General features: G+C 40.4%; 1 protein-coding gene across 1 annotated transcript in view; it reads right to left on the reverse strand.

The window, feature by feature from the left end:
* The window catches only part of LOC139474145 (EF-hand calcium-binding domain-containing protein 6-like), a 538,680-nt gene that overhangs the window by 63,353 nt on the left and 459,375 nt on the right, over positions 1-15,952 (reverse strand). The window lies entirely within an intron of this gene.

Raw genomic sequence — 15,952 nt, forward strand, 5'->3', positions numbered from 1 at the left:
ACCGTTAACAAAGCACAATGTCGAAATCGTCCGTGGTGAAAGAGAGGCCCACCGCAGTCAAGCTATCGTCGAAAGATTGGCTATCAGTATGGGATTGAAATGAAATCGGAACGATTGAGATCAACCGAATGGGCGACACGATTATCAGCTGTTGTATCAGCGCTGAATAATGAAGTAACGAGATTAATCGGGAAGAAACCATCCAATGCAATTAAAATGAAATCCGTGACTTCCGAATCTTCAGCACCGAGGAGAGGCAAAGAACGAAAACTTCCGGATAGAGAAAGGGTAAGATATTTATACCAGCCCGGTGAACTCGAGGGAGGCCTACGTCACGCAACCGATCCCATATGGTCCCTTTAGACATATAACATTAGTCGATTGGTTACGAAAGAAGGAGAGCCTATTCTTTATTATCTTCAAGATGGACCGGGTAGGGCATTTGTACGAGAAGAGTTGTTCATAGTTCCGGACAGTACGGTATTACCACCATAACCATAAGCATAGGTAGTTACACCATCATTATCAATCCATCTCTTTGTATCTAAGGGGGATAATGATGTCTTGTTCATTCTTAATCCATATATCCTATGATTGTAACTCCTTAAAGAGTTCATCTCGTGTTTGAACGTTCTACCGTTGAATAATGATTCTTTATACTGTTCGTGTTTGATATGCTTTTTTACAACATACTTCTTAACACCCTTGGCTTTCCTTATCTCTCCATTATCAGACTTTTTTATAGAATACATTTTAGGTCTTAATCCGACAAAATCCGCTATAGGAATCCCAGCACATTCATCCTTCATCTTACCTAACACCTTTTTATTTACTACGCTGTGCAGTGGATTATCTTTAGGGTAATCGCTCGTGTCGTACATATCTATTTTTTCTGCCATATCTTTATACACATCCTCGGTTTGTATTTCCATCAACAAAGAATCTGTGTCGGTATATAACACCTCGCATCTATCACCGTATTGCTTCTTAAGTTCTTTGTAATAAAAGTCATACATTAAGTGTTTTGACAAGTCAAGAATACTCATACCGACGTACACCGGTCTGTTGAATTTTATATTACTCTTCTGCATATGCAACGCGGCTAAGTCGTTATCGAATATCTTGCTTCTGTTAAAAGCCGGACTGGCTATAAGTTTCCTGAGTCTTTTCTTCCTCATTAGATCTGACTAATTTAACATCAACACGCTTCCTTAGATTCTCCATAGTTTTACCAAATACCGAGTTATTCATGAGCTTATATAGATTCTTTTCGAAATCGCTGGTAGCTATCTTTCTTAAATCTGTGTTCAGCCTTATATAGGGCTCCATCCAAGGGCTTTGATCAAACTTTAGAACTCTGTGTATTTTCTTAAGTTTCATACCTAACGATAGATATAACTGGAGATTTCTGTAGTGAACTATATATTTTGTCTTATCCATCAAATTTCGTACGAGTTTTTCTACGTTAGCTAACCTACTATTACCCATCAAGGAGCGTTGATATTCCGACATCCAATCTTTATTAACCATTAATCTTTCAGGAGTTAGCGGATAACTGTTATGATCTTTATGTAACGAACTTGGATATTCCAAGTCAACTTCTAGTATGTACCCTTTATTCTCATCATTATTATGGATATTATTCACTTCGATATTATGGACCCATTCAAAACCACCCGTGGGTAAAGGTTGACTCATAGCCCATCTGTACAAATTGTTGGCGTCGAGATATAATATGTGCGTGTCGGGTTTACTGGGATCGTATCCTTCCACTAACTTATTATTAGCCTTAGAATACCTTTTCGCTGCCATCGATATACCACCTCTTAATCCTTTCTCAATAAACAAGTGCATATCGTAATCTGTGAGTAGTTTTAGTTCTACGCCGGTCTTCTTCAACAATTCATCCCACGATAGTTTGGGACTGGAATAGTACCATGCCGGGTCCAAGCCGTATTGTTTTAAACATGTCTTTCTAACTATCTCGAATATATCGGTGAGTAACAGTACATCGGTTTTCAAGTACAGATCGTGATAATCACCTAAATTCTTACAACCTAATTTATCCCAGACTGTCAGAGCGTGTTCATAATCGGTATCTGTTATTTTAGATTCTGTTAAGTTACTATAGAATCATTCGAGGGGTGGTAATTCAGTTTCTTCGAATCTAGACCAATCATCCATATATTCGTAAGGATATACACCTTTTCTCAACAACAAATGACGAGTTATCTTATCGGTATATTGATTTGTTATCGGATTGTTCACATTAGCTAAATTGTCCAGGGAAGATAACAGAAACTGTAAGGAGTCTATGAATCTAAGCCCATTACTTTGCTTTATTCTAGATTTCCCATCCTTGTCCCTATAATGTATAGGTTTAGTCAACGAGAACGATATGTATTTTTCCATATTGTTAGGAATGCACGTTAAACTGCCGTCGGTCTTTGAGATAGCTTGCATGATGAGATGTGAATCGTATCCCCTAAGGTTGTGAAACACAACGGGGATGGGTATTGTTTGAGAACTCATTTTTAGTTTCAAGTTACACTCGTTATGCCCAACTCCCCAATAATTACCCGTGACGTGACAATGATCTCTTACGGAATCCCCATTCAGGGGTTTATTACAAACGTGACAACTCGTTGACTTCTTATGGGCCCTCCAATCATCCCTTGTCATACACATGGGTTTCTTACACGATAATTTTTCCCTGATTATTCTCTCTTCATTTTGTAGATATTCTAGGAACTTTCCCGCTGCATCGGGACCTCTGTAAATCACGGGCAGGTTTGTTTTCCCATCATACCTTACAACTATATATCCAAACCCACAAGGAATATGTTCTTGAGTTTTGTACGTAAAACTACTATCTTGATTATTATCTTGGTTGGTATTTTCTATGGGTTTGATAAGCGCTTCGAAGTCGGCGTAAATTACGTACGGTACTGGCATTTGATTACAATAATGTTCAAATTTTAATATATTTTTTCCCTCTTAAGGCATATTGATCCTGATAGCGGTCTGTCCAACACCTCTGCAGTCTTCTTTATGGGCTTTTAATAGATCTTGTCTGCTGTACCCATGAAGGCACCTTTCGCAGAAATATTTCTTTTCCTTATGTTTTGTTTGATCGTATAATAGCCTGTTTAAACTCTTTATCCACGTATAATGATATTTACCATCTTTTTGTATCAAAAATGAATTGATTCTGGGAATATGTTCCGGAACAAAGCTTATCCTTTGTACAACAATTCCTTTAGAATGTCCGAAAACATTTCTAGCTAAATTATTTTGCTTTTCCACCTTATCAATTAGTGATATTGGTGTAGGTTCGTCTATACCATCGAAGTTGAGTCCATCGTTTTGGGGATAGCTAGAAGGTCTATTTGCAGTTTTAGAATCTACGGGGAACAATGCATATCTTATCATCATTCTTAAACAGTCATCTGATTTATTTTTTACGTTAAATATGGCTTTTTTCTTCCATCTATATAAGATCCACCTTTGAAAGGCATATAATTTGCTATATCTAAATGTAAACTATCGATTTTATCCACACCCCAACCCAAATCTCTATTAGTCCAGCGTTCTAAAGTTTCCTGCATTTTCTGAATTGATGTATCTAATGATGCGTTTATAGTATCGGATTCGGTTATAACTTCTTGATTGCTAGGGAAATATGGTTTTGTATATTCGGTGCTATCGTCTGCGCTACTTTTACTCAATGACATTTTAATCGTCAGCTGGTATTTTATACTATGTAAATCATCTAACTCTTCGTTAATTTTACTCCATATGATGGGCTTAATATCGTTAACATCCATGTTGGAATTAATATCCATCTTCCAACCTCTTAGATATTTACCAACGCCGGCGGATGTGGGTACAAATATTAATTCTTGTAAAGCCACGCGTGTAACACGGGGCCGGGTTCCAGTTGAAGTTGACAAATTTATCAAATGAATAGTGAGATAAAACAAAACAGTGAGATGTGAAATTTGAGTTAATGAGCGGCCATTGAGCTGTGTTCACCAGACCGTAAATACAAGGTCGGCCAGTCTTAATTATTGTTCGGTTGCTAGACTTTTATGGCATGAACCATTCCACTAGGGTCCAGTCTAGCCATTGTGGCTAGCCGACAGTAGAACAGTAGTGAATTTAGATTAGTTAATTGCTAGGGGAACCCCGTGTTGACACGATTGTGGCGGGTTGGTAAATGTTTGCCATTAAGGAATATGTCCCATTTCCCCACACCCCACTTTCTGTTTTGTATTTTGAAAGAATAAATAAAAGAAGGTTTTGTATTGGACACTTTTATACTAATTATAAGAGGATGTTGTAAATGAATATGAACAGCCATGCTGTCTGACTGTTGATAGAATTTGAGATCTTCACAATCACCGGGTGTGAAGATGTAGACAGAATCTCGTTAGGGTTTGTGATTTTTACATTTGCCCAATGACCATAGTGAGTATTGCTGGGGAGGTCTCCTCCCATTAGTAAGACAGCCCAGTTGTGAGACACCTTAAAACAACAAGGTCATACCTGGTTGCACATGTTAATCAGGTATTTAACCCATCATGAAAATGGACTTGTCTTATTATAGACAAAAGAAATGACTCAAGATGTTTCATACCCTCTTTTACTTTATTTAATTCAACATTTTAATTCATCCATCCCTTAAAATCCATTAAAATCCAGTTAAAGTCCACCTGGAATGTCTCTGGGTTGAATGGTTGGTTCAGTAGTTGTTGGATGTGGACCTTCAACAGAGCAAAGAGGCTTTGGTAAGTTGTAGTCCGACGATCAGGCATCAATGCGTAGACTAGGGGATAGGTAATGCTTCCTTTCTGTGCATGCAGTATGTAAAGCTGATTCCAAAGATCTGGGCAGGTGGAGAAAGTACCATCCATGTAGACAATGGAAGCTGACTGGAGGACTCTAAGCTGATCATCAGTTGCAAATACCAGCATCTTGTCTTCTTCACCGTCGGCGAAAAGCAGAAACCGCTCACCATCATGGGTCTCTCTCCAGGGTGCTGCAATGTCGACTTCAGCTCTGGTTTTAGGGAGTTTCGGGATGGTGTGACTGCGGTGTCTGTACATGGCGCTGCCGACTGAGCTGAAGGAGGGAAATATAGCTGCAGCCTCCGGATCATGTCTCAACACCTCGTCGTTGTAGAGGGCTGGCATAGGAGTGGTTGGTTCTTCTCTTGCTCTCTTTCTTAAGCTGCCAAGGAACTTGATTCTGCTGGTGTCTTCTGGTGGGTGGTTGTGTACAGTGAAATTTCTAACAAAATTTCCAACTGTTGTACATTTGCCAATGCAGGTCTTAACGGCACATCGTCAATGAGTACCAGTTTGTCTTACTTTGTTCTTGTAGTGGAGATATCCCTGAAAGAGGACCTGGAGAGTACCTCTTTGACTGGTAATGAACTCAACCTGCTGCAAACCTGCCATGATTGTGCATGAAATGTTCGTTGTTGTTGTTGTTGCATTAGGTGTTTAAGAGGTCGCCTTCTGCCTAGGCAATTTCGGCTGACCTGTCCCTCTTTGGGACTCCTGTGTGTGAGAAGGGTTCACATATCTATTGTGATTTTGGTGTTCACATAATTTCTGTTTTTGCATTGATATAATTTCTATTTTCTTAAATTGATATGATTTCATTTTTATCCTTGGCTGCTCTGTTTATATACGTTCGAGCAGCTGTCCATCTCTCAGAAATAGAGTTAGTTTGGCCTTCCCTATTGCATCTCTTGGCTTTAGGAGATCTATGACAGATAGCGGATCTAACTGCAATTCTTGTTTTAACCTAGCCCAGGCTGGGGCATGGTCTTGACATTCTAGTAACAGGTGGTCAATGGTTTCAGCCTGATTGCAAGATGAACAAACCTTGTCATAGTGCTTTTTGTGACCAAGTCTGAGGCGTGAGATAGCAGTTTCAATTTTCCTTTCATTTGAGTATGAGTTTGGCTTTTGTTGGACCTTGGGTTGAATTTTGTATAGCCATCTGCCGATCTTACTTGCGTCCCATTGGGCTTGCCATCTTTTTGCTATGGAGGCTTTGATTTTGCTTTTTATCTCTAGTTTACTAAAGGGAATAGGCTGTATATCCGCTTTGTCTACAGCTAGCTTCGCCAGTGAGTCTGCTTTTTCATTTCCATGAATATCTATGTGAGAGGGGATCCAACACAGCTCCACCTGTTGCCCTTGGTCCGATAGTTTTGTATATTCGTATACAATATTGTTGACTGTGTTTGGCCTGGAGTTTGAGTTTCTCCCACTGATGGCCTGAAGTGCACTTAGCGAGTCTGATAGGACGACTGCCTTTGCTTCCGGGAGTTCCGGTATGAGTTTGAGTGCATGATGAATTGCCTCCAATTCAGCCGTGAATACTGACTGACCATCAGGCAAGCGAACTGAATGTGCTTGGGGTTTGGAGCTGTGGATATGGATCCCGTAACCAGCACTGTTGTTGATAGGATTCTTGGATCCATCAGTGTATATATGGGCCCAGCTGTCCCAGGTAGTTTGAATTTTAGTGATAGCTACTGATCGTAGTAGGGTTGGGTTTTCTCTTTTAGTGACTTCTGATGTTAAAGCAGTGTCAACTTTGGGAGTTTGTAAAGTCCAGGGAGGGTGTAACCCTTTGTAGTGACTTTCTGGAGGCTGAATGTCATCGCAATTGTGACTTCGAATGAGTTCACGTACTAATATCCCAGATGGCTTTAGTGAGGGATTTTTTCGAGCTAGGGCTTCATCTCGAGCGTTTTTGTCTTGCCATATCTTTTTAACCAAAGGGTTTGATGTTCGTCCCCAGAACGATAATATTGCCTGCTCTCTTCTTAGTTTCAATGGGAGTTCTCCCGTTTCTACTTGTAGTGCTTCTAGTGAGGTGCCTGTCGCTGCGCCTGTGGCCAGCATTAGGGCTTTGTATTGTATTCTGTCTAGGCGCCTCAAGACAGTATTTGATGCTGAGGGAAAAGCCTCACAACCATAGTCAATTTTTGATCTGATAAGAGCTTTGTAGAGGTCCAGCCGAGTGTCCCTCGATGTGCCCCAAGATGTGCCTGAGATTGCCCGTAATACGTTCAGGTCTTTTTGACATCTGTTTTCCACATATTCTATATGCTTGCGCCAAGTGAGGTGTTGATCAAGGATAACTCCAAGAAATATTGCAGATTTTTCGAATTTGATAGGTTTGCCTTTTATGGAGACACGGGGTATCATAGCATCTTTCCCCCGGCGTTTGAATAGAACTCCAACCGTTTTTTCACTTGAAAGGGTGAATCCCCATTTATTGCACCATTGATCTACTCCGTCCAGGGCTGACTGGAGTTTTTTTCTGATTTGTGAGATATCTCTGTGCTTTACCCATATTGCTCCGTCATCAGCGAACTTAGAAGTTTGGGTAGGAGAGTTGACATGGTCAAAAAGATCATTGATCATGATATTAAACAGGGTTGGGCTTATGATGCTGCCTTGTGGCGTGCCATTGTCCAGTGCCATAGGATCCGATCGATTGTTCCCTAGTTTAACTGATAGCGACCTGTCTTGCAGGAAGCTGTCTATGAAGTTTGCCATGTTCTCTTCAACTCCATTTTGTGATAGTTTTGAGAGGAGTCCGTCATGCCATACCATATCGAAGGCTTTGCTGAAGTCCAGAAATACTGCGGCTAAGTATTGTCTGTTTAATTGGGCTTTTTTCATTTCATTTTCCAGTCTTAGAATATGATCTAGACACGAGTGTCCCTTCCTGAAGCCACTTTGGTCAGGTTTTATGTGATTGCCAGTTTCAAGATGATGCATGAGCCTTTGTGTAACCATGGCTTCCATGGCTTTGCACATGTTTGAGGTGAGTGAGATCGGTCGATAAGAGTTTGGTAGGGCTTCTTCTTTCCCTTGCTTGAGCAGCGGGATAACCGCAGCATGTTTCCATGCTTTTGGGACTTCTCCTTTGGACCATATCGTGTTATACAACTCAGTGAGTAAGCCTTTGGTTTGATCAGGTAGGTTTTTCAATATCTCGTAACTGGTTGTGTCAAGACCAGGCGCTGTGCCTTTTCTATGTTGTATCGCATCATCAAACTCTGTCACAGTAAATGGTATATTGTATACCAGATGCTTGCTTTGCGGCCGTTTTGAGATCTTAGGCATAAGCATTTTTTCCTGTTTGAATTCTTCGCTGCAATTTGTGTTGCTGCTGACAGATGAGAAGTGCTCAGCTAGAATGTTGGCCTTTTCTTTGACTGTATGGGCGTTGGCTAACTTGGGAATTTTTGTAGGTTTCCGCTTACCCCTGATTGCGTGTATTTTGCTCCAGACTGTTTTAGCATTTGTTTTCTCATTAAGGGATTTGCAGAAGGTCTGCCATGACTCTTTTTTAGAATCGTCTATGAGTTGTCTTACTTTCGTCCTGGCTGCTCGGACTTGGGCAAAGGCTGATTTATCCCTTTTTGACCTATTTAGGGCTTTCTTTCTCACAGACTAGGGGGCATTTATATGTGTAATAAGTAAGTTTTATCAAAACATGCATCTCAACTTTTTTAGTAAGCTCCTAACTAAGTTATTTCCTGAGAATATTCAAACAGAATTACTGGCCTACTCTTATTAATTAATCCGCTAATCATGGGCTGTGACCATTGTTAAGTGGGTAGACTGGCTGTGTTAGCTAATTAATCCCACCTACTCCACTGTCTTACAATGGGTGTCTCACTAATGGGATGTCTCACTAATGGGATGTAACCGCTGGGGATACCAAACGTAAAAGTTTATTATTAGAGGTTGTGAGTACCTATACCACGTAGATAGGATATCTTTAGGATTTTAATCCTTCTTTGAGAGGCATTTAGAAGTTGGAGTACTACGTTAGGACAAGATTTATGGGTGACTTTAATCCTTTCTTGCTCTGTGGGTAATCCTTTCACGTTGATTGGAGGAAGTCACTCAACCAGGTCATGACAGGTCGTGAGTTTACTCACTAACTACTGTGAGCGTTTTTGGCATGACATCTTTTCTTGTATAAACATAGAAACGATGCTCACTCACTCACTGTTAATTTTCTGCAGTTTGCTGGCAAAGTGGGGATAAACCTCAGTGTCAAAGACGATCAAAGTTAGTTCGAATCCTTGTTTATATGTGACATCTCCCAAATGGGGACATTTTCATTAACTTGGCAAGTGATGATGAACTTCAATATTAATATTATTATAGTTTATGAAATTGTTAATAAAACTTTAATAAAATTGTGCTTCATTCTCACGAAAAATATGTTGTCTGTGAATAAATTTATATGTCACGTTACATCAGCATTTTTCAGTGATATTGGGACTACATGAAACATGGCTGGTTTTACATTTCTGATACAGGTGCTTGATGTTTAAGTCAGTCAAGTTTGCAACAATAGATGAATAAGTTACCAATTAACCGACATAGAGACAGGGAGGAGTTATATAACCAAACCTATGGTCCTGTTGAGACAGTTGACAGTAAGAACGTTGGATTAAATGACAGTAACTAATTTGAACATTCCCCAGTAATATCATAAAATACATCATAACTCATAACAGTCCGAGAGACAGCTTCCAGCCATATACTAGTATTGAAGGGACAATCGCTTTTGACAGTTTAAAAATAAACTCACCTTAAGGTGCTTGGCAAGTCAAAACTGATCTCCCTGAATATGTTTTTTAGGTTTGACAGCAACTATACTTGTGGATTTCAGAGATAGACATGATTTGTTAGCTAGATGTTATTACAATAAGCGAAAATGTCTTAAAAGTCCACAGTTTGTTTAATAGTACAAAAAGTGTGTTATAGATCTATCAACGTTTTCTTTTATTGAACATAATATTTGTACTATATTGCTGTAAGCTGTAAATAATCTAGCCTCCCCATGTACGTAACTTACATATATTTACGCTTTCCGAAATAAGCCTATCTCGCACACGGGGAAGCACTGATACTATTAGGGTAAAAAAGTGTAATGATTAAATAAAGAAGTGCAAGCCCCCCCAAAATATGGGGGGGGGGGGTGGAGGGCAACCGTGGGAAGGCACGGCGTCAGCTGGCGAGCGTGTGTGGCTAGAAGTCTAGTGGCGGTATCCTTGTAGTAGTCTCTTGGTCAGCTTTACATTCTGGGGGTCGAGATTCTGGTAGAGACTCTTGGCAAGGAGGGCGGAGGTATTGGCCACTTAGTGGTTTGAGGTCGGTACGCCACTACTTTGGAAGAAGTGGTACAAGTCTGTGTAGTTTGTGATGTCGTACTCGATGTCCTTTCCCCCCTTCTTGTGCACCATGACGAAAGGGACTCCTTGTTTGGCGTAGAGATGTTCCTTTGGGGTGTTGATCTGGTCAACCTTAAAATCCGGCCGGGCCTTGTAGTGGTTGATCGGAATGTCTGACTTTTCCACTAGTAAATAAAGTTCTTTGGTATGACCTCTTTTATCCCTGCTGACGTTATCCTAATGTTCAATTTCAGTCTGCCTCACCAAGCATAAGAAAGCATTGTACATGTTCTGATAAACCACACTGATGCAATTAAGCAAATGAATATTTGCTGTGGGCAAATATCTATTTTCTATATATATTTGTGGATATGAAGCATTCTAGTTAATTGTGGATACACTGGGCAGACAGAATTGTGTTTATTTCCAGGCCATCCTGATCGTCGTTTACTACTATAAGGTGTATGGTTGGAGGCAAGATCAAAGGCGCCGCACAGCATTTGTTAGATAACAGACAGGGTCGTCCGTTTCGCTTTGAACAACCACCCCACCCTGTCTGTAGGAGTTATATAATCGGTGCGCAAATAACTGTGTCAAGTCCACTGCCGGGCTGATGCAGTGTCAATGTCAGCAATGAACATGAATGCTCAAATTATAGACCTGTAGCACTCACAAGTTGCTTAGCCAAAATATTTGAAAAGTGTATATTCAATTCTCTGATAACAGCAAATATAACCTTAGAAATAGGTTCAACATACCAACAATCAAATGTAGAACACAGACCTATGCTTAATCATTTCTTCTGGATATGATCAACCTGCGGAACCCTCTATCCTATGAAGTAACTAATGCTCGCTCATTAAATCAAATCAAATCAAATCCTTAATTAATCGTTCTGATGCAATTATTAATAATTTTGACTTCAAATATTTTCATAGATCACGCCAAATTGTCCACTGTCGCCTTAGGCTCGGATGCAGTGACTTAAACGCTGATAAGTTTAGACGACATGTATCAGACATACCAGACTGCACTTGTGGATATCACCTTGAAGATGCAATTCGCTTTTTCTATAACTGTCAAAAAATACAACAATATCAGAAACACTGTGTATTTCTACACACATGGGTATGGTCTAAAAATGATATTACATGGCAGTAGTTAAGCAGTTCTACAAACATGACTCTTCTTAAATCAGTTCACTACATCATTGTCAAAAGCAAAAGGTTTGAGTAGCTTAATTTTATGCACGTAGTAAAGGAAAACTGTATTACCTTATTTCACAGACACCACTTGCTTCAGTGTATTGGCTTCGTGTATTTCATTTGTGCATTTTGTATGTTTATGTTCATCACTCTCTTATATATATCCAGCTGTTGTGAAGTTGTTACCTGGAGAGGTATTACATAAGCAAGTTTTGCTTGTTTACCGATCCACATTTCTTTTGAAATAAAAATATGTTTAAGCCAACACAGCTAACCCTAAAACACATGATTGTAAACTATTCAAAAAGGGGCACTAATCTCTGGCTTCTTCTCGGGTGTCGGACTCAAACTAAAACTCATTTATTCTTAGAATAACATGACATACAATTATCTACAATTTTTATTATGTACAATTTAACAAAAATAATAAAATTAGGATACGTGGATACTAATACATTTTACCAATTGTATTGTACACATTGTTTGGGAATTTAGATAGGCCTTTTAGATTTCTTACACTGTTAGTGGTCATAATTTTCTTAAATGTTTGGAAACTTAAGATATTGCTTATTTAAGAGTTCATATCGCCGTTGGTGAAAAGCTTCACATCGGAATAAATAATGCAATTCATCTCCCACAACGATAGAATCACAGAGTGGACACTGGCTGTCTTCCCTGGGAATGTTCAGCCATCGACCAGTTTCAACTGGTAATCCTTGACTTCTTTGATAGGCATTTAGAAGTTGGAGTACTAAGTAAGGATAAGAATTTATGGATGAACAACTTCTTTATTACAATTAAGAGCAACGTTTCGGTGTAGGTTCTAACACCGTTATCAAGCAAGTGATTTACAGAGTGTTGTTGTTGTTGCATTAGGTGTTTAAGAGGTCGCCTTCTGCCTAGGCAATTTCGGCTGACCTGTCCCTCTTTGGGACTCCTGTGTGTGAGAAGGGTTCACATATCTATTGTGAGTTCGGTGTTCACATAATTTCTGTTTTTGCATTGATATGATTTCTATTTTCTTATATTGATATGATTTCATTTTTATCCTTGGCTGCTCTGTTTATATACGTTCGAGCAGCTGTCCATCTCTCAGAAATAGAGTTAGTTTGGCCTTCCCTATTGCATCTCTTGGCTTTAGGAGATCTATGACAGATAGCGGATCTAACTGCAATTCTTGTTTTAACCTAGCCCGGGCTGGGGCATGGTCTTGACATTCTAGTAACAGGTGGTCAATGGTTTCAGCCTGATTGCAAGATGAACAAACCTTGTCATAGTGCTTTTTGTGACCAAGTCTGAGGCGTGAGATAGCAGTTTCAATTTTCCTTTCATTTGAGTATGTGTTTGGCTTTTGTTGGACCTTGGGTTGAATTTTGTATAGCCATCTGCCGATCTTACTTGCGTCCCATTGGGCTTGCCATCTTTTTGCTATGGAGGCTTTGATTTTGCTTTTTATCTCTAGTTTACTAAAGGGAATAGGCTGTATATCCGCTTTGTCTACAGCTAGCTTCGCCAGTGAGTCTGCTTTTTCATTTCCATGAAAATCTATGTGAGAGGGGATCCAACACAGCTCCACCTGTTGCCCTTGGTCCGATAGTTTTGTATATTCGTATACAATATTGTTGACTGTGTTTGGCCTGGAGTTTGAGTTTCTCCCACTGATGGCCTGAAGTGCACTTAGCGAGTCTGATAGGATGACTGCCTTTGCTTCCGGGAGTTCCGGTATGAGTTTAAGTGCATGATGAATTGCCTCCAATTCAGCCGTGAATACTGACTGACCATCAGGCAAGCGAACTGAATGTGCTTGGGGTTTGGAGCTGTGGATATGGATCCCGTAACCAGCACTGTTGTTGATAGGATTCTTGGATCCATCAGTGTATATATGGGCCCAGCTGTCCCAGGTAGTTTGAATATTAGTGATAGCTACTGATCGTAGTAGGGTTGGGTTTTCTCTTTTAGTGACTTCTGATGTTAAAGCAGTGTCAACTTTGGGAGTTTGTAAAGTCCAGGGAGGGTGTAACCCTTTGTAGTGACTTTCTGGAGGCTGAATGTCATCGCAATTGTGACTTCGAATGAGTTCACGTACTAATATCCCAGATGGCTTTAGTGAGGGATTTTTTCGAGCTAGGGCTTCATCTCAAGCGTTTTTGTCTTGCCATATCTTTTTAACCAAAGGGTTTGATGTTCGTCCCCAGAACGATAATATTGCCTGCTCTCTTCTTAGTTTCAATGGGAGTTCTCCCGTTTCTACTTGTAGTGCTTCTAGTGAGGTGCCTGTCGCTGCGCCTGTGGCCAGCATTAGGGCTTTGTATTGTATTCTGTCTAGGCGCCTCAAGACAGTATTTGATGCTGAGTGAAAAGCCTCACAACCATAGTCAATTTTTGATCTGATAAGAGCTTTGTAGAGGTCCAGCTGAGTGTCCCTCGATGTGCCCCAAGATGTGCCTGAAATTGCCCGTAATACGTTCAGGTCTTTTTGACATCTGTTTTCCACATATTCTATATGCTTGCGCCAAGTGAGGTGTTGATCAAGGATAACTCCAAGAAATATTGCAGATTTTTCGAATTTGATAGGTTTGCCTTTTATGGAGACACGGGGTATCATAGCATCTTTCCCCTGGCGTTTGAATAGAACTCCAACCGTTTTTTCACTTGAAAGGGTGAATCCCCATTTATTGCACCATTGATCTACACCGTCCAGGGCAGACTGGAGTTTTTTTCTGATTTGTGAGATATCTCTGTGCTTTACCCATATTGCTCCGTCATCAGCGAACTTAGAAGTTTGGGTAGGAGAGTTGACATGGTCAAAAAGATCATTGATCATGATATTAAACAGGGTTGGGCTTATGATGCTGCCTTGTGGCGTGCCATTGTCCAGTGCCATAGGATCCGATCGATTGTTCCCTATTTTAACTGATAGCGACCTGACTTGCAGGAAGCTGTCTATGAAGTTTGCCATGTTCTCTTCAACTCCATTTTGTGATAGTTTTGAGAGGAGTCCGTCATGCCATACCATATCGAAGGCTTTGCTGAAATCCAGAAATACTGCGGCTAGGTATTGTCTGTTTAATTGGGCTTTTTTTATTTCATTTTCCAGTCTTAGAATATGATCTAGACACGAGTGTCCCTTCCTGAAGCCACTTTGGTCAGGTTTTATGTGATTGCCAGTTTCAAGATGATGCATGAGCCTTTTTGTAACCATGGCTTCCATGGCTTTGCACATGTTTGAGGTGAGTGAGATCGGTCAATAAGAGTTTAATAGGGCTTCTTCTTTCCCTTGCTTTAGCAGCGGGATAACCGCAGCATGTTTCCATGCTTTTGGGACTTCTCCTTTGGACCATATCGTGTTATACAACTCAGTGAGTAAGCCTTTGGTTTGATCAGGTAGGTTTTTCAATATCTCGTAGCTGGTTGTGTCAAGACCAGGTGCTGTGCCTTTTCTATGTTGTATCGCATCATCAAACTCTGTCACAGTAAATGGTATATTGTATACCAGATGCTTGCTTTGCGGCCGTTTTGAGATCTTAGGCATAAGCATTTTTTCCTGTTTGAATTCTTCGCTGCAATTTGTGTTGCTGCTGACAGATGAGAAGTGCTCAGCTAGAATGTTGGCCTTTTCTTTGACTGTATAGGCGTTGGCTAACTTGGGAATTTTTGTGGGTTTACGCTTACCCCTGATTGCGTGTATTTTGTTCCAGACTGTTTTAGCATTTGTTTTCTCATTAAGGGATTTGCAGAAGGTCTGCCATGACTCTTTTTTAGAATCGTCTATGAGTTGTCTTACTTTCGTCCTGGCTGCTCGGACTTGGGCAAAGGCTGATTTATCCCTTTTTGACCTATTTAGGGCTTTCTTTCTCACTCTCCTAGCTTTTGCTATTTCCCCCTTCCACCATGGTACCGGCGTTTTGCCAGTTTTGTGGCATTTTTTTGGAATTGATTTTTCAGCTGCGGCAATAATTGCTGAGGTGAGATTTTGGCAAAAAAGATCAGGATCATCCGAGGCAATTTCTGAGGACTTGAATGATATACATTCCTTCCTGAATTTAGGCCAGTCAGCCTTTGCATAGTCCCATGTGGGCTGAGGATCGGGCTGTTCCTCTAATTGTGTTGGGCTACCTATGTAGGTGAGTATAGGAAGGTGATCGCTTCCCCAAGTGTCGTCATGGACTTGCCATTGGCAATGTGAGGCGAGGTTTTTGGTGGCAATTGTAAGATCAATTGAACTCCACGTGTTGTGGACTTGGTCATAACGTGTGTGACTGCCGTTGTTCAGAGTTATGAGATTGTCGTCCTCAACCCATTTCTCTACCATTTTGCCGTATTTGCATGAATCATTCCTGTCTTCCCAAAGAGGGCTGTGGGCATTAAAGTCACCAAGGATTATCCCATTTTTGCCTACTATTTGAGCTAATCTTGTTAGCTCTTTCATGGGTAACCCTGTGATATATGTTAGCTATGCGTAATTCGTTGCCATTTACCAGTTTTAGGGAGATTACTTGGGTTTCAAGGTTTCCTACGT

The sequence above is a fragment of the Haliotis cracherodii genome, unplaced genomic scaffold, assembly GCF_022045235.1.
Source record: "Haliotis cracherodii isolate W230 unplaced genomic scaffold, xgHalCrac1.p SCAF_3, whole genome shotgun sequence".
NCBI classification, from domain to species: Eukaryota; Metazoa; Mollusca; class Gastropoda; order Lepetellida; family Haliotidae; genus Haliotis; species Haliotis cracherodii.